This window comes from Falco cherrug, chromosome 13 (genome assembly GCF_023634085.1).
Source record: "Falco cherrug isolate bFalChe1 chromosome 13, bFalChe1.pri, whole genome shotgun sequence".
In the NCBI taxonomy this organism is placed as follows: domain Eukaryota; kingdom Metazoa; phylum Chordata; class Aves; order Falconiformes; family Falconidae; genus Falco; species Falco cherrug.
The window spans coordinates 5,762,269-5,785,666 of NC_073709.1; the positions used below are offsets into that span (position 1 = coordinate 5,762,269).

The window sequence follows — 23,398 nt, forward strand, 5'->3', positions numbered from 1 at the left end:
GGGAAAAACCAGCAAGAGCATAGCTGAGGAGCAGATTACGATGCCCTCAGGAGCCATCATGACATTACCGCTCAGGAAAACACGCCTGCCCTGCCCTGCCCTGCCCTGCCCAGCCCAGCCCTGCCCATTGTGCAGCCACTCTCTGAGGCGCTGCCAGGCCTGCCCGCCCTGGGCCCCGCTCCCCCAGCCGCCCCCTCCCCTGCCCTGCTGCCCCCCCCGGCTGCCTGCCTTCTCCCCACTGCGCCTCCGCTCTGTCTGCCTCCCGCTCTCAGCCTCCACTCTCCTGAGAGAGGCAGTACATCAATATCTTATTTTTCAACAGACAGAAATAACATGGTACGAACTCCAGATGAAACCATAAAAGAGTCTGTTAGTAACCTGAGGTTGTGGTGCCAATCTTACAGTTTTCAGGTTTGAGTCCCTTATTAGAGGGAAGATATTATGGCTGGAATTTGAGGCAAAACACTAGGGAAAGATATTGGAAAACTCAGACAAAAACCCTTGATAAAACAATTAAAATTTGCCACACAGAGGAATTAATCGTGTCCAGAACAGTTCCTGGAAAGCAGCACTGTGAGACACTTCATACAAAGTACTACAAGAAAACAGTCCCAAGTCAGGGAGGCACAAAGCAGCGAAGGCTGGAGTCTGCAGAAAATGGCACATTAAAATGGCCCGCTGTGTGGGAAACGATACAGGGGAGGGGATGTGCTGCAGTGGGGCACAGGGAAAGCCAGATGCCAGCAGCAGCAGCGCCAGCTCCAGGGTCCTCCTGGCACCAAGCACTGCTGCTGTGGTCAGTGTTTCCCTCTCAGCCAGGAGAGGAAAAAGAGGGTTAGTAGCCGCCCATCCAGCAACGGTGCACAAGCCAGCGTGGGGCGAACCCCAGTGGTATTAGGAAAAGAAAAGCCAGGAGCAATAAGGAAACTAAAAAGCTAAATCTCTAAAGGTGGCACTATGGACTTCTAGCGAGTGCATGCAGGACACTCATCAGAGGGGCAGGAGAAGAAATGCCAAAGATGTGGGAAGCTTTGAGAAGTGGGGAAGCTTCCAGCAGAGCAGGACTGAAGGAGCTGATGCAGCCCCTCATCCTTACATACAGGTGTTTAGATACAGGTGTAAAAAGAGAACATTTCGCATTACCTACAGATAGATGTGTTTGGCTAACGCCAAATGTGTTCCTGTGCTATATGTGTCTACTGGGTCCCTTTCATTCACACTGAGGACTCCCTTTGGGGTCTCTCTCCTGCAATGCTGTTTGGATTGTGCAGCATTTCATGGGAAAATGCAATTTCTTGACAGCGTAGAGGTCCAGGGTCTGCACAGGTGCTGGCTGAACCTGAAGAAAAGAAGGATAAAAGTATAATCAGAGCATCAAGAAACTTTGAGAAGAGTGTATTGCTGTGGAAAAGCTAAATGAAACATTAATTTAAAGTAGTAAGAGAAAGATGTATAAAAAGTCCTGATAGCCTGGTGACACCAAGCTTCAGAAGAAACAGGAGTAATTTAAACAGATGCTGGACCTGACAGGAAGCACTGATGTCTGTGGATGCTCCTAAAGAGAGGATGAAGTCCCTCTCTTGAAACTATATTGTCAAAACAGGGACCCACAGCCCACAACCAATGAGACCAGCTCAGCCAGGGTGCCCAGGAAGGGTGCATGGGGTAGCACCCTGCTCAGCCCCACATTCACACAGCCCTGCAGAGGCAGCACCTTGAAATGTGTTACAATGGAGGGCTGAGCATTTCATCAGTTTCCACCAGGAAAAAGGAGAAGGTCCTCAGATGTGGATGTTCTTTCTAGGAACGCCAGGCCAAAGAAGGAGTGTGGTGAGGCAGCCGACTCGTGGACAAGATACAATCAGAACTTGTTAACTCACCGCTGTGGGTGCTGGTGGTGCCTCCAGGGAGACCACACAGCAGCACAGAGCACCCAGAAGACTAATTGAACAATGTTAATTATTAGGTGGTTTAAGATATATTTGAATTTCTTTATTGTGCTCATGTTGTTTGTTGCAGTTATTTTTGGCTGAAGAAGTGGTAACTTGCAGGAACTTTGAAAAGAGCTGTTTGTAAAGGACTGTTGTGTCACTCAGGGTTGGGCTGACACGTGGCTAAGCCACCTCGGTCTGCCCCCCAAGCCCCTCCAGTGCCTGCCAGCATCAGATAGAAACCTGCCCCTGGTACATTTTCTTGCAAAAGGACATCACAAAATAAACAAGACCTGTGTCTCAATTGATAGGAGGTAGATTTCTGCTAGAATCTACAATATTTGAAAAATAATTTGTTTTGTTAATGAAAGCTTGCACCAGGATCGCAACCCTCCCAAATACCAGAATCTAACTATGGACTTAGAGGTCTCGATTTTAGCTGGCCCAAGACTTTATGAGCTGGAAATCTGCTCAGAAACATCACCTTCGTAAATGTGGATCGATTTATGTTTCTGCACCCAGACCTGGTTAATGTTGTGGGTTTGCGTACAGGAGCTGAAGAACAAGGCGTGATTTAGTATAATGGTATAACCAGTATAACCACATCAAAGGCAGTAGAAAGACACTCATTTCCAGTGGAGAGTGCATTCATGTGACTGCTGTTTGCCTGAGATTGTGAGATTATATGAACATTGAAATTTAAAGCGAAAGGGAGTGTAAATTAAGTGGACTGAAGCAAAGGAAAATGCTTGCAATGAACCTTTGTGAAGCCAACACACAGAGGAGTTTTGTTCCAAACTATCTTGACTCTTTAAACCATTTCTCCCAACTGTTTCACCCACATTTCAGGTCACCTGTATCAAGCTTTGAACACCAAGACCCAAGGATCCGCTCTGCAGAGAGTTAATTCCTGGCAGCCAAATTCATTTTCGGTGCAAGTCTCCAGACATTAGGGATGTTATCCTCAGAGATGAATTTGGCCACCGGCATCCGCATTCAGCCCTGGATGAGCAGGAACAACTTCCTTGACTTGCAGGGCTGATTTGTGCCAGGTCTGAATTTGGCCCTGTGTCTTTCTCTTTGTTCCATGTATAGTTAAATAGACAAGATGAAAAAGCCATGACTAATTAGACTGTTAAATTAAACTGCTTTAAATTTATTTTATGTGATGCATAAAGTTCATAAAAAGAGGTACCCAGAGTAGTATCAGTGACCTTTCTCCAGGAGCTGCAGTCCACCCGGATGCTTTTTTGAACCAATTGGCTGAAAACTCCTGGATTTCTTAACACCTTTTATTCCCTCTCTGCCACTTTCAAACCTGAAGGATTTATTTTTATCAGTCCCTCACCCACATAATGACTTTAAAATTCCTTAGGTTCATACCTTAAAATATAGCTGGGAATTAGAAGTAATACCAATTAACAAGTCAAGGCTCAAAGGCACTGATGGAGTTAGCTTGCACTTCTCCCTGGAAAACTGTCATAAGTATATATAAGAATCTGCACACCTCAGGATTTCTGTTCAGAGCACCCTGTCTGTTCAGAAGCACCTTCTCCATGGTATCTGCAGCCCCACCACCACCGCGGTGCCTAGGCACTAGACAGTCCTGAGCCAAAAGGGGTAGTGGCAAACCTGCACTGCCCTGCAAGTGCCTTCCCCAGCAGCTGCCTCCCTCCGAGCTCCGGACTAGCAGCAGATCCCAGCACTTGTGTTTAGACAGGCTTGGCTGGCATGCCTGCGTTTAGACCTGTGGGTCTGTCCTCGCCACACCAAAAAGGCAGTTTATATGCTCCAGGCATCAGCTGATTCCTGGATCTGAAAACCTGGAATTTCAAGACGGACAAACCCCCCTTATTTGATATGCAGACATTCCTCCCACTCCCATTTACTAGGCACACAGATAAAAGGCAATTTGGCTAGACCTTGTGAGCCTCTGCTCCAGGATTTGGCACATTAAAGAGGCCAGAGTTTAGTTCCCAGGTCTGTCGGTGGCTTCAGGCAAGTTATTTCACTTACCCCAATTCAGTTTCCTCCTCAGTGGCAAAGTGGTGCTTGCAATATCAAATAGTACGTTTTCCCTCTGGCCACCAAGCACTCTTTGTTTTTCTGGAAATCTTGCTTTTGCCCTTTGGGATCCCTCACCGGGTGGGGTATGGGCAGCTACAGAGACACAGGTGGCATCCAGGCACCTGGGGAGATAGGCTGTCTTGGGAAATGTGGCAAGTGAACAAGTTTTTTCTCTTGTTATCAAGAGCTCTCTGCATCCTCTTACTATTACCACCAATTATGCTGCTAAAATGACCATCCCTGTTTCATACTTGTTAGAAGTGATACTGGTTATTCATCTCCCAATTCCAGGTTCAGGCTTTCTTCCCATACACCGTCATCATCCCCTGAGCACCAGCAGCTAACCCAGTCCGGGTCACATTCTGCCTGCACGTACCTCCTGCAAGAGCTGCTGGTAGCAAAATTTGGACCCCTCTGATCCCAGCCCCGAAAGGGAATGTCCTTGAAACCCCCTCGTACCCTCTGAGACCCTGAGCGAGGCAGGACAGGATTGTGGCTTTGTGGTGCTTGGATGAGGCACTTTCTCTTTCCATGTGAGGAAGACAACAGGGAAGGGTAGATGGCTTTTTGCGAGCCTAAAATTGTATATTGTGGCTGTGGCATCCCCTGCTCCTGCTGATGCTGCACTTCCCTACTTTGTACTCCTTTATTTGGGAAGGATGCGTTTTCAGCAAAGGTGTGAATATCACTCCCTTCACAGCTAATCCTGACACGCCAGCGGCCCACAAGAACACTGTATTGCTAAGCAACACTTGGCAAAATCCATGCCAGGTTGTGTCGGTCCCTTTTGATGTTTCACAGAAGTATTGTCATTTCCATCTCTGGCATTGTTTCCAGGATTTTGGGTGTCAGTGTTCCTGAAAACCATCACAGAAAGGATGTTTATTGAACTGTCAGAGGGTGAATGATTGACACTAGGCACAAGTACTTTTCATGTTCAGGTTTTGGCATGCCACAATTGGATTATTTCCTGATAAATGCCATCCAATTCTACCAGATGGACCACTGAGAGATATGCCAACCTGTGTGAGAAATGGAGTAGATGCTCAGTGCCACTTATTGGTAGATGTGTGCTTCTCCAGTCTATCCTTTTGTGTAGCTGCAGGGTATTTCACTGAAGCAGTGACTTTTGTGATGCTCATAATTAGAAGAGCAAGGCAGTTTTCATTGTGGAGAAGGGCAGATTTCAATGCTCAAATTTGATTTCATTCACCTTAGTGTGGAAGTAGAATACCTGTTCCTCTCCTCTTAGATTTAATGTGTTCTCTGTGACTTGAGCATTAAAGAGCCATGAATTTTGAAAGTCAGGTATTTCTCATATATAAATAATTTCAATAAACCAATCCTCTGCCTTCCTGTTCATCTTTTCCTAATGGCTCATTTACAGATCCAAATGCAATACAAGGATAGTGAGGCAGGTAAAACCTCTAAGAGTGAATGCATTATACATACCACCTAAAGTTTATTAAACAGCTGAATTCATTTCATTGACACTCAGCTGGAGAGCAGACAGTTATCTGCAGTCTCAGGATGATGGAGGGGCAAGTGGCAGTGTGAGGGGACAATGCAAACTGTGGACAGATGTCAGCAGGGGCGTAGGTTGTGGCTGTCAAATTGCCCCTGGAGCTATTGAGGGTATATAGTGAAGAGGGATTAAATAGGAAGAGCTTTTTCATTGACACAGGTGCCTACGCTTGGCAGAGGGGAGAAGGCCAGAACCATCTCATGCACCCTCACACAGGTACTGGGGGAGGAATTGCCAAGGGGCGCGGGAGCTTTGCTTTAGTTTAGTTTGGCTTTCCTGAGTGTCAGGAGGGAGGGAGTTGCCTTTTTCTGTTTGTTAGGGGTGACACAGGAGAAAATGCCTAATCCTGGAGGATGGAAAGTTGCAGGTCCATGAAAACATGATTTTTCTGTCTGAACTGACCCACTAGCGAGACAAAAGAAACGTTGTTATCTCTTCCTGTAGTCCTTGGCACTTTAATATATACATAAAAAGCAGGGCCTTTGTACTATAGCTAATGAGCAGAAGTGAATAATGTGGTATAATTAGCTTCCCTTTCTCAGCCTGCTCTCTCAGATATCTCAACACACTTCTGACAACAGCATGGTACAAGTGGTGACTGGTGCCTACATCTTAGATTTACCATCACTTCATTGTTCTGCGCTAACACATTTTTCATCTTTGCCATTATGAGGGCCTCTCTGCTGTACTTTTTTCTGCATTTTAGCCGTTGGCTTAGTCACTGCCAGCTAAAATGAAACATAGCTCAAACAGAGGCTTCGGGGTAGAGAGGCTGTTATTGCACTATCCTCTCTCCAGAGACCTGCGGTCAAACCCTTGGGTGCACACATGCACATGCACGCACACATGCACAACACCCCTAAAAATGTGTCTGATTGACAGCTCAGCCCTGCGATCACCTAAAAATAACAAGTAGAAAAACGTACAGTCCTTTTTGAATGGCCTTGATTAACTAAGGCCTTGATCTTGCAACGGTTTCTGCATCAGCCGATTTCTGTGTCTCACCAGGGCTCTGGGACCTCAGAGCTGCTGACTTCCAGAGTTCACAAAACACTGAGAAAAAGAAATGTATACAAAATAATATAGCTTTGTGCGATCTCCTACTATTCCAGAGGAAAACTCAGAATAATAGCCTTTTTTGTTTTGCTGTCCTTACAAAAGGGAGTTGAGAGGCAAACTGATTACACAGAACTTTAAAAATCAGACAATTCAAAAAATCCTGCTCCCAAAAAACAGCCTGTAAAATTATGTTACTGGGGTTACTTCCAGGAAAGTAACTCCAATTTTTATTGCAGATTTGTTAGTAAGCTTATAAATCAATGCACAACCAACCCTGTTTAAAAACCTGTTATGCAGAGATGCAGTGAAACGAAATGCACGCAGGTAATACCACGGGTCTTGAGAACTTCAGAATTTCCTTAAAGTAATAACTTTAATTCAGTTCTTTCTGGCATAAACTTCTTCATCCCATTATGTCAAAAACTGTATTATCCATCCATTTGTCTGTCAGAACGATTCCCCCTGGGCACATATACCACTGGTTCTTCTATTCTAAAGCTCCCCATTACATCCTGCTATCAAGAGTCACAATTTTCAGTGAAAGTCTCTTGTGACTTTTGACAATGTTTTACAGTGAACTAGACCAGGAAGCTCAGAGTTAAAGGAAATCTTCCATTCTGGCCATGAATATGTAACAGGCATTACACTGTGCAGTATACCAAAAATGTAAGGTTCATTAAGTCTTTCAAAGGCAAGAACTTCCATGTAGCTTTGAATGAACCTGTCTTTGTGATGGCATTAGCAAATTGTATTTTGGGGCAGGAGATTTTAATACTACACATTAAGGAACAAATTTGTTTAAATGCTCTATAGCTATGCGTGGATGCAGATGATCCAGGAATAAATAAAAAGTGAATAGTCGTCCAACTTTATATGTAAATTGTCTTTGGCTTATATACATAAGAATGCTCTTTGCTACTAAATTCCTTCATATTAACAAGCAGGAGTGTAACTAATATATAAAATAAAGTCATTCTCTTTAATGAGAATGCTAAATATTTTAAAGAAATGCACAGCTATGAAATATTGTCAAGGGCATTTTTATACTTAAGTTTAAGAACACTTATGACTTAACTGTTGAATAATTTAACATATTCAGCCTTGAAGTACTATTTATGTATGTTTTTTAATGTTCATACTTACGTTGGCTTTTCTTTGCTCAGGATTTAGGATCTTTGATTTCTGTTTATAAAATTTACATCTTTAATCTCCCAGCGCTGTGCATTTCCCTATTTGACTCCTGCAACAATATAGGCAAAAAACGGTTAGAGGAAAAAGGAGCTAAAAGCCTCATGCAGCTTGGAACAGGGACTGTGTGGATTGTAGCAAACATAAGGACAGATTTTAAGGAAATGAGCTCCAAGTAGAAAACCTTGATAAACATGAGCCACCTGTACAGCTCAAAAGGAGGATTTGCAAATGAGTTTACGAGCTTTCTCTGAGAGGCAAAGAAAGCCCAACAAGCACCCTGGCACACCGTGGGAACCCTGGCTTCTACTACATAGGTCCTTTCAGGGAGCCCTGTGCCCAGGCACACATGTGCAGGGGGCCGAGGGGGAAATTCCCTGTGCAGCACCTGTGTGGGTAGTGGGACACAGCTGGGGCTGGGGGGAAATGCCGCTTGGCGCTCCTTAACCCTGCCAAGAGCCAGGGCCTGCCTAAGCACAGACCCACCACCACATGCGCTGGGGCAGGGACAGTGATCCCAAGAGCATTTTGCAATCGTTGGCTTGAAGGCTAACCTGCCCTCATGTCCAGAATGTTCAGCGCCATTTGGATGATTACCACAGGCAAAAGTTTTGCTGAGTGATGAAACAGAGGCCGAACTCTCCCTGCGATCATCATATTGCATGAAATTCGCTCTGGGATAAACAAAAACATTGACCAAAACTGTTTACAGCATACCTTGTCACCTTTCATTATGGTCTTTGGCAACATGCTGATGTTTCATGACACAGCAGATGTAACTTGACATGTCATACACTGAACAGCGACTTTCAGGAATTTCTAAGACACATTTCTTTCAAAAAGCAGTGTCTCAACCAGACAGTTGGTCCATGAGTGCATTTAAAACTGAGGCTTAAAAAAACGGGCTGAGATGCAAAGAGCATTGCACGCAAAATATTTGGTCTGACTTTCTGTCTGTATTTTATGTGCTACAAGCCATCGACAGGGAGATGGACAGATCATCTAGCACGATGAATGAGCTGCTGCCAAGCTGATGTTACTGTATAACTATGGGCCCCTCAGTACCCATTCTGCCTCTGATAGTCATCACTTGCCAGTGTCCAAATGGATTATATATATATGGCATATTTATGGTATAAAGGAAGATGAATCTGAATATCTGCAAACCTTGGGCTCACAGGATGATGCATTTGGAAGGGAAAGCAAGCTTTTCAAGGGAAAAAAAATTAGTAGGATTTTAACAGAGGGAATTAGAACCTAACACCTCTTCGCATCAGGCTGCACTACCACACATCAAGAGATCACTTAGCTGGAGAGACAGAAGGAGAGAATTAGGATTAAGAGTAAGATCCACCACATATTTTAGCACAGGGATGTCTTTCAAGCTGGAAATTGCACATGGCGGTTCCTGGCACAACAAGCAGAGTAACTTCTTTAGCGCTGCTGTTTATCAAGACAAACGAATTGGCAGAAGTAGTCACAGGGATCTGGTCCCATGAGGTTCATACAGTCAGATTGTGGCTGAGCAGGACACCCTCAAGAGAGGAGAACAGGGTGTCCAGCCTGTCCTGCAAGAGACACCCCACTGGATCATCCCACTGAGCAAAAGTGGCTGCTGGGGCACATCAGCCTCTCCTGGTGAGCACTTTGAGTGGATGCTTTCTTGGCCATGGGTACTATTTGCCTGGGAGAGGCAAAACAGAGGAACATGGAAAACGAGAAGAACTGTGACATACAGAATGATGTAGGATGAAGACAAGAAAACTATGCCCTTGCTGCACTGGACCAGATCCTGCAGCAGTGGTGATGGGATCTCAACACTGAGCCCATTTGCACAGACTCAGCATCACTGAAATGTAAGTATTGCCCCCACCGGGGTCTTTAACTCAGCAGTGCTGTCAGCATGGTCTGTGCATCCCGAGAAGGAGACACCTAATTTGCTCAGAATAACCACTTGCACTCATTCTGCCTTTGCTTTCCAACAGACCTGAACAGGAGGCAATTTTGTTCCATAAAAGCAACGTTACATGAAAATATGTAAATAAAGAGAGAACTGGAGAGCGAAAATACTTGTCATCTTCCTTAACCTAAGCAACTCGGCGCATGTCCTTGGGATATCGGCAAAGGGGTCCAGAAATTTCAACAGGAAGTCAAAGTTTACAACAGGAATTCAAGTCGAAATGAATGCCGCAGCTGTAATACACAAACTCACAACCTTCCCAGGCCTTACTCCTTTAAAAAACACCAAAACCTCTGGATCTCATAGCTTGAAGGAGCTCTTTTCCAAGAGTGCCTCCTGTAAAGCTTTATTTCCTTTTGAAGTCTGCTTTCTACTTTACTCTATTATTTTCCTAAGAATATATTTAGGTAGGAACTGGCCTTTACATCCACAGGCAGCCATGGCTATCAGTCAATCTATCAGTAAACCACTCATGAAGTTCACTAGACAAAGGGTTAGTGCAGCTAGTACCACAATAATGTAGAAACAGAAATATTACAAAGTAAAGGCTTATAAAATAATAAAAATTCTACTTAGTTCAGATACCTCCCAGTGCCTTTGGCAAAATACCTTAAGCATTCCACATAAGGCGGGCATTGTCTTTATAAGATGGCACCTCATAAAATGGTATTAAATATCACCAACGGGGCTTCATATTTCATCCAGCAGGGTTTAGGCCAGACATGTTCTATATCACACATTATTAGAATGACATCTGCTTTGCAAGTTGTGTACCCAGGAGCATACCTTGATAACTCATTTCAGCACTCATTCTCGAGGCTTCTGTGGCTTCGTAATACCTAATATGTTTAACTCATTTTGAACAGAAGTCTAAAGCCTGTCGTGGCCCTCTGGCCAAAACTGTAGCTGTCAGGCAACGGAGCCAGCTATCAAACATTACTCATTTATCATTAGTGGTGATGCAGCTGTACAGAGAAATGTACCCACTGAAGTGAAGGGCTGTCAATTGTTCCCTGTATAATACTCCTCAACAGGGCATTTCTCCATGGATGTATAGCTAGTGCACTTCACTACTTCCCCATAGCACAGAATTTATAGTAGCAAGGAAATGGAGAACATATTTTCATTTAAATGGGTCTGCCACAAGATGAATAAAGCAATCATCAATAGAATCTATAAGCAGAGAGATAGGCAATGCGCTGTTTATAAACATTACACATAGGCATGTGTACATATAAGCATGTGTGTGCGTGTGTGCACATATACACATGAAGTGCTTATAAATAAACTCTCTAGATCTGTATCAGTATTTAAAAATTGGCGCATGTTCAGTACTAAAGGCTCCGCTTCCTCTTTGCTCACCATTTCCATAAGAAGGCTGGAATGTGCAATTTAGGCTTCAAATTTCCATGTCTGTTCTGCTTACAAAACTCAAACACACGCTACCTTGAACTTCACTATCCTCAACTCTGCTCCCTAGAGAGGAAAACAGCCAGATTAAATCTATATGAGAGATCTCCTGACTGCAGACACTACTGCCTTTATTCACAAAGGCAAAGCACAGCAATGGTCCGGGAAAGCACCACAGTTAAGATAGTATCTTCAAGCTCCTTTGAACCACTGCTGCATGCAAATATTTGTACACATGCATTATGAAGAAAGTGTGGCGCAAGTCCCTGAATTTTTATTTGTCTGTGTTCAAGCGATATACAGAGGAGGGAGACAGACTCTGGTGGCAAAGAGCAGAGTGCTGGATTCTGCATCTGCCTTTCCGCTCACTAAGCAGGGTTTCTCCTCTGAAGCCCACTAAGGCCAAAGGGAATTTGCTCATCGCTTTCAAGGCATTCACACAATTACAAAAATGTCAAGAGTAGGTACTTAAAATCAGGAACCCAAATCCATCTCCAGCAAACAACTGCAACATACCTCTCGCTCACATGTTAAATTCTGATCTTAGTCCACCTATGCCCAAGTTTCTGGAAAACAGAGGTGGTCATGGTATTCTGTGACTAGGGGATGGTTTCAGCCTTTCGAGTGAGGAGGAACTACAACCATCAGCCCTCTGAGTCATGCAGGATGACCAACGTGACTTTGAGCTGATATTATGCAAAACCCTAATTTTATACCCAAATTGCTAGACATCCAAGACTCACCCCAAACAAGTTTGTTGAAAAATCACGTGAACTTTCCCCAAAGAACTTCAAGAAAGCTTTTTATCCAACATGGTGCAACTAAAGGACTGTAACAAAACCACAGTCAGAGGGACTTTTGCTCTTCCTTTTGGTCAGTGCAAAGTGGCCGTGAATTCTGCCATGGATAATACCACGTTGTTAACAGAACAGCAACTAAACAACGTTTTATATTATTACATATTTCTGGAACACTTCCACTGTAGGTATAGAAACCCAGTGACCAAAACACAGCTGCACTTCAGTTCTGTCCCATTTTAAACACAGCTGCTAGCACCGACATGGTTCTCATCCAGAAGATGAATAATAGGGAAAGAGAGGAAGAATGCAGCCCTGAAAGTTGCAAACATGGGACTGCTTCTGGGGAAAAGCTCTTTTCCACCAGAACAAGCCAGCAGTAGACATAAGCAAACTGAGAGTTGCCTGAGGCATCAGTCTCTTGAAGAGATGCCACTGAGAAGGGGAGTGGAAGTCCCACAGCCTACTTTGTGTATGCTGAGGATCTTCTTTTTCCTCCTCTTTCCCATTTCTGAATACTACTTACATGCCATGGTGTAGGGACTATGCACCATCTCTCCCTTCTACTCCAAGGACCAAGCCAGGAGGCTTTGCATTACTTTAGAAATACAAGGACATTTTGTGCCTAGCTGAAAATTAATGTGGCAGAAAGGAAGATGATGAATGACAAAGTTTCCCTGGCAGATGTAGGTTATAAAAAAAGATCATGATGTGGTAAAATAAGTCTAACCAATAGGGTTTGCCAGAAATGCAGTGAAACGGGCTTCCAGTGAAAAACTGACGCCATCAAATTCATAAAAGAAAAAAACAAACAAACAAACAAACCAAACCACCCAACACCCTGAATCCTAGCAAGCAAGAAGCAAATTGGGGCACAGTGGGATACTAAGGAAAGTGGAAACACCCACTTTTGTTTGTAAGATTTCTCTCCTTTGTAGCCTGTGGTCTCTGAGGGAAAGGACCCGGCAACGCACTGGCAGAGTGCAGAACTGAAGAGCAGTGCTGTGGGAGTCAGGCAGTTGCACCCTGCCGGCAAACTGGGCTGGGGCTCACCGCGCTCCATGGAGCAGGACCATAGCTGCCAAGGCTCCCTCTTTGACCTGATCTGATCTTATCTGCACTTCCAGGTGCCTTTGGAGCCTGATGTTCTCATATTACCACAGGTCTACACCTACTGCTTTAGCCCACAAGAAACTTAGATACATTTGCGTTCATTCTATAGCTTCCTTCTTTAATGTAGGTATGAGCAGAAGAGCATTGCAAGGAGGTGGTAAATGGTGATGTCATTAGCTGCATTTTATTTCTGAAACAGCAAAACTCATCCTTTGAACATGGCCACTCCTTTCTTTTTTTAGCCAAACCTGGACGGAATCCATCTTTCCAAGTCAGAAGGGATATACATGACTGCTAAAATCCCAGGAGCCTCTCCTTAGAAGAGCCACAAGGGTTTGCAAACAAGTCACACAAAACACCCTCTTTATCCATTCCCCCAGGGCTAAGCAAGCTCCTTCAGCAACACTCCCAGTTGCTTCGTGCTCAGATGGTAGCAAGGCCTGAGCAGAGGCTTTTAAAAATATATTACAACTAGACCATTCAAGAAAATTCTTGACTTTTTAAATATCATTTTTGTAATATTACATGCTAGGAGAAATTATAGGTTCATTTATGACTAGCAAGTTAAGCAGAGGCTGGAGAAGCAAACTGTCAGCCCATGCTGGAAACAGCCATGGCTGAGCTCTGTGTGTTAAATTGTATGCCAGACACAGAGGTCAGAGGACTGCTCCTGGAAGAGCAACATCTCTCACACAGATGTGCCCCTTCCTCAGCTACTGAAAGCTAATTTCTCCATCATCTCCTGGAAGTCAAATCAGGTATGGCTGAGGGGCTTTTTGGTGAAATACTCTAGTGTGCATGGATGGAGGGGCAGGAACAGGCCAGGCTCCTGCTCCTTGTTTCCCTTGATTAGGAAGACACCTGTGCTGAACCTCAAAAGAGGAGAAAGGAGCCCTGCATAATGTCCTCCTACAGGGTGTCCGGGAGTATTATGCTCCTTCCTAATTCTCCCAAGCAAAAGGCTTATCACCCTTGCTGCTCACACAAGAATGGCTGTATCTCAGCTCAGTTATCTTGCCTTATTGCTTTTGTTCAGGTCCAAGCGCAGCACCACGCCCTGCAGCATTAGGCCTTATGTTGTCCTCTCAGTCACTTTTTCCACCATGCTGTAAGCAACAATACCTATGAACCAGTGTGAGCATGCAGCTATGCTCATCATCTGTGTGCGCTCTGACTCATAACGTGATTAAAGCACTGTCTGGACAGGGAAGAGCTGAATTCAGACTGCTTTGGGTGACTAAAATGAGCCTGATCTGATTATTGCATGATGACTTTTTAGGGTCACTTTATCTCCTGTAGGAGACTTAACCTTCCTATTATTGTTCTATCTCCTTGTAATCCCACTGCACCACAAGTCCCCTCTGTTCCCTGACCCAGGTGTCTTCCTCTCTTTCGACTGCACTCAGAATCACCTGCTCCCATTCCCCACTGTACCACCACCACTTTGCTTCGTAAAGTCTCCTCGAAACCCCAGCATCACTACTGACATGCCACAGGAAGGAAAGCATTTAGTGTCTTTGTGCAGAGATACTGGGAAACTAGTAACAATAGCCGTTTGGTAGCTGGCAGCCTCAGGGACTGGCCATGAAGCGGCCAAGCAGAGGGGCAGCAGGAGGGCTGGGGACCATGCTGTGCTCACGCTGCCCCATCTCTGCAGAAACCGCCTCCTGCACTGAGTTTCTGTGTGAACCTCGCTGTCTGCTGAGTGGGGTCAGTGTTCATTTAAAACATGCCTCAGTGCACTGTTGTTTCCCACAGCTCTTCAAGGTTTGCGTTATGATACAGTTGGTGAGTCATGCACAGATTAGTCATGGAGGAGATTTATTCTTGTCTATAGAAAGTCCGGCATGAGTAAGGACAATGTGAGTTTGGCACCAGCTTGTTTCAGTTCTGGCCAGTGCCAAAGGTGACTTATGTCTCATATCCAGTGCGGCTCAGACTGGGGAGGCAGATAGGGCCACACATCCATTTTAATGCCTTTCTGCTGAGACCAAAACTTCAGCACAGCCAATGCAGAAAGTATAGAATGGCACCAACTCACCCCACAGGTTTCTCCACAGGCCAAGTGCTAAAGAGACTTCCACTGGTTATTAACCTTCACCAGACCCAGCCACCAGTGTGTGAAAGGCTCCAAGCCCTAGTGAATCCTCCAAGTCTCTCACCAAAGTTTACTGCTAAGTTGGAGGCGATCTTGGCTTCATCAAGGCTGGTAGCAAAATGCTCACACAAAGCTAGGGGTTTACTCCACAGTGATCAAATTATGCAGGAATCTAATTTCCCCGTATATCTACCAGTCCAAGAGCACCAACTCTCTAAATCACTCCTGGAAATTTTTTAACTGCAAAAATTGCTTTTTTTCATTTCATAGGGACAACATGATGTCCAGCAATAACAACACATTTTTGACTGGGAAACTGTCTGTCATCCAACTGCCATAATGTTAACTTTCAGCTAATTTTTCTTTGATGAGTTTACACAGTGAGTGTAAAATTGTACCTGCTGACTGTGGCAGTAGTCACAGATCTGCAGGACACTTAGTCAGAACTTGGGCTTCTGAAATGAGAAAATGTTTTCATTCATATTTTAAAATTCCATTCATTAACAGGTGTATATGGTTTGACTTCTTCAAAGTATGCTGCAGACATAGCCTAATAAATCTCCATGACACCTCACTGCATCTCCATTTTATAGATGTGGTGATTCGAATATATCCAAGTGAAATGACTTGCCCAAGGCTAATGAAGGAATCAATGTCAGAGACAGGATTAAAAGTAGAAAAATTCCTGGCCCCCAGTCTCATAACCTAACTGTGATCTGCATTTCACCGTATGAAAACAGGAAAGGGAAACACATCTATTTTGAATACTGTAAAAAGTAGTTCATAGCAGATGGGCAGCCTGATGTTTTAAAATTGCTTTACTTTGTCATAAAATATCAATAATACACAGGATGTGGTTCTTGTCCAAGAGTATACCAAGGTGTGAGCAGCACAAAATGTGTCACTGGTAGCTTTTAGAGCAGCAGAGGTTGTGCTAAAAGAATAAAAAAGCAGAGTCTTTGAGATGTCTCTCCTGCCCTGTTCCTTAAAACCAATTTCTTCCTGTGTGCTACACAGTTGGTAAAAGCCGCTTTGAAGCTGATGAATACCTGTTCAGTAATGAATCTGTAACAAGACACCTATTGTCACATCTCAGAGGCAGAACAAGAGGTCTGTAATGCCCATTTCTCAAACAAGCGGGTAGAGCCTGCTGACATTTTTTGGTGGGTCTACCCACCTCTTTCTTAGATGCTAACACAGAGCTAGGCAGCATCTTCTCAGTTGCCAAGACATAACAGAAAGACAATGCACCTGTCTGTGTAGAATAATTTAAAAAAAAAAAAAAAAAGAAGGTACACTTGTGTCATTAAATATTGATGAGTAAGATTCATTGACTGAGTTGGAGACAGTAGGATATGGCTTGAAACAAAACCCCATGAGGGCCACACCCCCTAGTATGCCCAGGGCCATCCCTTTAAAGGTAGGACAATTATAATTAATTGAGCAATCTGACAGAAAGCATACATCCATACACTGGAGCAGAAAGTGACACTGTGCACAGAGCCATCCAGGACACTTGAAGGGTTAATACTGGTTCACTAGACCAAGGACAGTAAATTCTGCCTGTGGCTACCACCAGTCTATTGTATTATTATTGCAGGCTTTAGAAACAGCTTTTAATTTTAACCCTTTCCAGCCCTTTCTACTATCTTCTCTTAAAATAATTGGCACTGAATAACACTGTGTGAAATTTTCCTAGTCATACCTTCCAATAATTTCTTTTCACTTTCAGTATTTACAATACTGTACAGGGAAAAAAAATACGCAAAGAACCTGGGCACCCTTTACCTATCAGTTTTAACTCTTCAAGACCAGAAATGTTGCCACAAAACTAGGCCACTTTCATTTTGTGGTGATCGGTCCCGATTACTTGCTGCAAGGATCACAGAAGAATCCCATCCGCTACTTACTGGAAACTGTACTGTGAGTATTCAGAGTTTTGACAAACACGTAGACTGAATATAGGTAACACTGTACTCCTTTCAGTCTTCCAGATATCTACGTTCATTCACTTAACCACATTTTTAAGATGACATATTGGGACTTGTTCATGCCTGTAAGAGCTGACAAATCAAACACAAAAGAACCATTGGTTACCTATAATGCAAAAATCTCATTATCGGTAACATTTTCAGCAATATGCTGAGCATATCATCAGCCCATAGGCAGGCTAAAGAGAAACAGCCAGAGGAGAAAGGATTGTATAAAGGAGAGCAGGGGACAGGAGAGGACTGACTCAGTGACCCAGGAGGTCCTTTCCAATCCTATATTTCTATGTTCATATTGAAGCTGATGGGAGACATTTCCACCGATATCAAAGGGCTTTTATGTGGCCCCAGTTTCATTTCTTTTCAATATATAGATGCAAGAGTAATGTCATGCATGATTTTCATGAGACATGCTAATATACAATCAGTTCTGGGAGCAGCAGAATGAACCCAGGTAGATAAATTGTTCATCCCCAAATGCTAAACATGCCAAGATCTGAAAAATATATCTTCTCATATCTAAAGTGCCAATAAGTCCAGCAGTGTCACAATTGGATTTCCAGTCATCATTAGCCATAATCAATTATGCCAAATAAATTGTCCCGTTATCTGCTCACACTTTTTACAAGCTACAGGGACAAGGTGAACAAATGTTTTTTATCTGGCTTACCACAAGGCTGGTCTGCATTTCCAGCAAGAGGAAGGGGTGCCCCAGTGTTAACATCCCAGCATGAAACCTGTAGCTTTATGTGGAAGGTTATTTAATGTATACAGGACATTGCTTGTTAGAGAAATGAGCCACAAAATGCTCTAGAAAGAAGTGTAGCAGCCTAATATTGTTGTAATATTGATGGTCACAGAAACAGGAATGAGAAGGTAGAACTGGGCAGCTGTATAATTACACTGTGTTTTCTTTTCCTCTGTTGTTTTGGTTTTGGTTGGGTTTTTTTTTTTTACTGAGCAGGCTGAATGCCTGCTCAGTAGAGTGACTCCAATATGTTATCTAATGGCTTCATCTTTACTTGTGAGATTCCCCATCTGTGGCCAGACTGTGCCACTGCCTCATTCAGCTGAGCAAGAGAGCAACCATTCATTTGCTCGCTCAGATCTTAGGAGACAGGTCTTGCTCTAGAGCAACAAAAAATGAGCTGCTCCTTAGTCAGGTCTGAACCTTTGCACTTAAGCCAGCCTTTGATGAAACTTTCCTCTGGATTTCAATGCTGCTTTTTATAGCTGGGCAATCTGCTCATTTTCTCTGGCTCTGTCCCTTTTTTTGTTCTTTACACTGGTATCATTCTGATCTATGTGGTGGCCTCAACATTTCCTCTTGAGCTTTCTGCATCAGCCTTGTTTTCAAAGCCAAATAACTCTAGCAATGATTTCTAATCTGCAGTTGCTGTGGAAGGATAGATGTTCACACAGAATCAGCCCATTTTGCTACTTTTTTCACCTGTAATACAGTAGCTGCTTCTGCCATTTGGATGCTTCTTTACCTCCTTTCCTTTTCCATCTTTTTTCTTCTCATAATTTATCGTAAAACTTTAGGTGATTTATAAACATGGAAAACAGCATCACATCCAGTTTAGTTCTCCTCAAGCAGAGTCATTTCCTCCTATTGGGTACATGGTACCTCTAATGAGGGTGCTCCATGGAAGGATTTGGCCACCAGAAGCACTGGTACAGCCACTCTGACTCCTCAGGCATGGTGGGTCTTTCTCGTGACCAGGACAGTGAAATGTCACCATACTAGGAGAAAAGAGATGGTCAAGATGCTGAAGATACCCTGACATACATTCAGAGGTCTGAGTGCTTCATGGCTGTATCTGGATCTTCATACCACATAGCATACCCAAAAGGTGCACACGCGTACCCTGTGGGTATCATCTCCATAGAAATGATGGGGAAAACACAGGGAAAGAGAAGGGAGAGAGACTGAGGCACATCTTGATTTCTGTCCATTAAGCAGGAGGAATGCATCTAGGAAGAGCAGACTCAAGAATGGGGAAGCATCACTGATTTATCTCCTCATTGTAAGGCAACGGTAAGATGGTTTCATCAGTTGTCTTCCACTTCATTCAGCTGCCAGCTTCAAGTTTAAGGCCATGGCCTGAAACACAGCCCTTGGGGTCTTGCTATAGCCTCACTGATGACATCTGAACAACCACAGGATTTTCCTGCTGTGATTTCACATCTGACAGGCTAGCAACATAGCAGCTAGTTTTGAGGATAAGGGCTTAGTCCTCGCTCCAAAGCCATGCTCTGCAGACACCTAAGAGTAATCCCAAGTGCCTGGGTGTGCCTCAAAATGAGTGATGCAAGGACAACAGCAAATGCAGCAGACAACTTGTGCATGTTGCAATGTTCAGTATCCAAAGAAGTGCCTTGCATGAGGACCAATGGAGTGTCTGCATGTCTGAAGCCCCTCACATTCCCAAGGTAGCCTGGATCCACAACTGGAGCAGGTCTACTGGAATCACATTGAAGCACAGTTCCCAGGTAGCCTGTATTTGGGTGCCCGTCAGTTCATACAGATCTGCAGAATTGCTTCGGTTGACTTGGTGATTATCTCATCAGTGGTCACATGCCACAGAGGAAAACAGTCATGGTTCACAAGCGTCATCTTCTACAAATGGAGTGAGAAGCATGGGAACGGCAAAGCTGAACTGATTTGTTGTGGCAAGATATACAGATGACTGTCATATACAAATTTAGCATGCTCGCTTTTTATTTGATTTTTAGCAGGTCTCTCCACAATAAATATAAGAGCAGAATGCATCAACAAAGCACCTGGCACTTACAGTTTATCTTGGTGACGGAAAATTTGGTTGACGAATTGAAGTTCAAAAAGTGGCAAATGTTCAACATAGGGCTAAATAACCTTTTGTTGCTGGTTTTAATATTTATTTTTTTAGCTCAGCTTCTTTTAGCCTTCAAATTTCTTGTCTTGAAGTTGCTTTGCTCCATCAGCTGCTGGGAGGGGGGAAAAAAGCCTGCCCAAATTGTTCCTTATATATTTTCACTGACTGAGTTTCTTATCACCAGGGCAAGAATTAAATGGAGAACTTTTGCATGTCACATTGCTGCTTGTTTTCTCTTTCACTTCAGTGGGACAGAGCCTGTGAGATAGACCTTCCTGATTGCAAAATGCTAATTTTTAACCTATTACTATTACCAATACTGAAAGAGTGTAAGGGTGCATGCACAGCAGCAGAATGAGGTAGCTCAGAGGAAATACCAGTCAAAGTAGGCTACATTCATAAAGCATAGAAGTAAAAAAACCTGTTTTACAGAAGGGGAAATTGAGGCACAGAATGTTATGGTGATTTGTGTCCAGGAGCTCATAGGAAGAGTATAACAGGAGAGCAAGTGCAAGCCAGATCCCATGGCTCCTAATCTTGTGCCTTAGCAACGAGACCACTCTTCCTATACAGAAGGCTCAGAGAGAAGAAGGGACAACTGTCTAGTAGGGAATTCCTTGTTGGATTAAGCACTTTGCTTGTTTTCCTCCTCTCACCCCTTTCCTCCTTCAAAGCAAGGAGGATGAGGAGGGGGGCAAATGGTGAAACAGTGCCCAACCCCCCCACTCTTCAAGCACACTCCACAGCCAGCAGGGTCTCGGGGCTCCCCAGCAACCCCCAAATGCCTGTGCCCCTCAGCCAGGGAGGAGGGATATGATTTGTAATTGCAATATTTTCATTACCGTCTCTTAGTTCTTTGCACACTAATGTCAAGAGCTTTGTCTTTGTAGTGTTATTGGCATTTTTCATCATATTCATGAAGTGTGGGTCAATTTTCTTCAAAAGGCTCACTTCGCCAACTTGCCACAAAGACAGACAGTAATAAATTCTACTAGTGCACAGCGAAGGCTTCGTAGCTGCAAGCAACAATAAAAAGCAATGAGCTGGGTGTCACTAAGTAACTCCAGTTTACACTGCATTTTCTTCTTTTATTGAAAACTCAGAATATGAATTTATTAATGAATACACAGGCCTACTTTGAAGGGCTGGGGGGGGGGGGGGGGGGAGGGGGGTCCGAGTCAATTTATTTGGTATTCACACAGTGTGTGCCTACATTGTATTGTTTCATCATTTTATGGCCAGGCACAGCTTGTTAGGCTGTGGCCCTCCAGAAAAAAGCAGGCTCATATAGCAACACCTTGACGTAGATGTACAGCTGCTTTCACTGTGGCTGTCTCACCTTTAGCCCCGTCTGTCTACTGCCGGCTTTCATTTTCCGCATTCATACATCAATAAGCTTTGCATGCTGACACCTAATTTTGCAGGCTACTTTGGTTATGGAGGCCATGTTTTGCATATCACTACCCACCCCCTTCTGACATCTACTGCCTTTAAAGAGGGAGAGAATAGAGAGAGCACGAAAGAGGGATTCTTTTCTTCTCAGCCTAATCAGAGATTTCTTTATATTTGTCAAAAGCAGATCTGCCAAATCAACTTTAATTGATTCTTCCACAGTTCTCGTGTATGATTTTTGAAGGACTGGGCTTGTGTTCCAAGACATAGTGTTGTGTTTCAAACAAATATGAGGTTTCTACAGCAAATCAAATTTGGATGCCAATTAGTTAGCATTTTCCATTCCAATTAAATTTGAGACCTTTCTGATTTTGAAAGACTTCTGTGTCTATGCATCCATGTATGCATGTATGTATGTGCACCTATCTTTATATTTTATAGACACAGAAAGATATATACATATAAAATATTTAATGTGCCCTTGGTGGTCTAATAAGCAGGGAGGGGTTATAGCTACCCATGTAAATATACATTTTGGAGGATTTTTTTTTTTTACCTTGTTTATTTCACAAGGGCTTACCAGCCCATTCTAACCTGTTATGTGACACCACAAAGGTTTTTACTTCTCAGTCAGGTGGCTAATGTCATTGTATCGTTGACAACTCATAAAATGTTATAATCTAATAGGGCTTTCCCTCCCCACATACACATAGTGAAAGCTCATTGTGGCAAAGAAAGGATTAGGGGCAAAAAGCAAGATTAATGGTTAAAAAAATGGAAGCAGGCTGAGTCCACATAGAATACTGTATCTTAAAAACAAATACAATTTGTATATTAAAATGTGTCTTGATCTTACTAGATTTACTCTAAATAAAGCCAGTGTACAATACAGGGCATTTCCTACTGGATAGTGCATATTTCAGCAAAGTCTACATATTTGTTTTGAATCAATCTTTAAATAAATTCCTCCTGACTAAAAATCAGTTTTTAGGTAGACTTGTACTACAGAGACTAAGACTGAGTCCTACTACAATGATGGGAAGGAAACAAAAGCTTGCTTAGATTAGCTAGAACTATCATGTATGAGCATAGTCAATCATAAAGCAGTCATAGACAATATCCACACTGCAGAGAAGAAACCTTCCTGGCACCCATGAACCCGGTTGCCACACAGGGTGCAAAACACCTGCCAATAAGTTTTTTCTTCTTGGGGCCCCAAAAGGACAGACCTCAGGACAGACAGACAACCCAGCTCCAGCCGACGTCAGGAGCAGGCAAAGCCATTCCCATTCTCTTCCAAGGACTCAAAACCACCATGGTGAGGAATTCACCCTCAGCAAAACTCAGGTGGAAACAAGCACACACTTGTGTTTCTTTGGAAAAGAGATAAATCAGTTTCTTCCTTTTATAAAACATAAATAAAGAAACAAAGACCTGAGCTTGAAAAGGTGAGAAAATCCAGGCACACTTCGCCAGCAGGGAAAAGCAATAATCTTCAGGTAGTTTGGCATTAGTACGCCATGTTTTGTATTCTGTCCTACTATGTGCAACTACGAGCCTACGTGACCAAAAGCAGTAAAATGAGAAATTATGATGGCTATTGAACACCATTCACATATTCACAGTGTCACATCCGATGTCAATTAGCGTGCGTGTTTACATAATTGTTATACAAGGGGAAAATCTACAGTGTTAAACAGCCCTCAGATTCACATTTCTGGACGGGCTTTGTTTTGTGGAGTGTTTAGCGTACATAAAATGAAATCCATGGGAAATCTGTCTGGCACGAGATCTTTGACGGATTTGTGTCGGGAGAGTTTTTATATGCAGTCAAAAATGTGTGGTTTAGATTAAATTTTTCAAGACAGCTTCTCTTTATACTTGGGTAAAAAGCCTTTTAGGTGAAAAATCTGAAGATTTTCTGATAGCTTTAGATTTTGATTTGACTGAATGGATAGGTTAAGGAGGAAATGTCAAAGAAGTACACATTTTGCAATTCTCTAAACAAAACC

At 43.3% G+C, this 23,398-nt stretch overlaps 1 long non-coding RNA gene across 12 annotated transcripts in view; it reads right to left on the reverse strand.

Annotated features, from left to right (window-relative positions):
• The window catches only part of LOC129737253 (uncharacterized), a 229,998-nt gene that overhangs the window by 179,512 nt on the left and 27,088 nt on the right, over positions 1-23,398 (reverse strand). For 11 of the 12 annotated variants that reach the window (XR_008734923.1, XR_008734922.1, XR_008734921.1 and 8 more), the window contains exon 2: positions 1,144-1,339. This is a non-coding gene — a long non-coding RNA (uncharacterized LOC129737253). Of the gene's footprint in view, positions 1-1,143; positions 1,340-3,947; positions 4,111-23,398 lie in introns of those variants that run through there. The other variant, XR_008734918.1, reaches the window with a different exon arrangement.